The following is an 808-nucleotide window of genomic DNA, read 5'->3' on the forward strand; positions in this document are numbered from 1 at the left end:
GGGCAGATTGACACAGGTAGTAAAAGGAGATTTCTCAATGGGCAAATAGCTGAAATTTCTGTCGAACTTGCTTCATTAACTCATAGTCTTACTGGTACATACTGACTGGAAGGGGTTTACACAACACAATGTTGTAGTATGAAAGAAAAAGCCAAAATATAAAACTCGTGTAGGAAAACTATATTCACTATATTGTTTTAATTAAACAAAACATTATTTATTTCATCATTTTCAGCTGTAGCTTTTTTGGGGGGCTTCTATTATAAAAAACAAACAAAAAAAAAACACAGTTTCTGTGCTTATCTCCCAGCGATCAGCAATAAATTGCGACATTTATACAATATACGGATGGACAGATGGAAGAGAGATGGATAGGCAGACGGCCAAGAGATTGACAGACAATTTATTGACAGACGATAGATTGACAGACAGTCAACATGACAGCAACATGATAGACTCACAGATGGTAGACTAAAATACAGAGGATTGATAGGTTGACAGTCACACAGACAGACAGACACATAGACAGACAGACAGATAGATCAGCTCCATGAGTTGCTTTTCATTTTGCGAGAGAACTGGGAAAAATAAGAGGCGTAATCTAGCTCTTTCTAACTGATCCGTGTCACTATCTTGTCATCGGTAAGAAGTCGTTGCCAAGCTTTGCTCCGCTCCCACTGAAGTGCCATCCATGTTTATTCAGAACGTAATCCTGTTGTGGATCACATGTTAAAACAAAGGATTAACCTAACAGAGTTTAATGCACTCGCTTTATAATTAAATAAAAGTCACTCACAGAGAAACAATA

Source organism: Pelobates fuscus, chromosome 4 (assembly GCF_036172605.1).
Source record: "Pelobates fuscus isolate aPelFus1 chromosome 4, aPelFus1.pri, whole genome shotgun sequence".
Classification (NCBI taxonomy): Eukaryota; Metazoa; Chordata; class Amphibia; order Anura; family Pelobatidae; genus Pelobates; species Pelobates fuscus.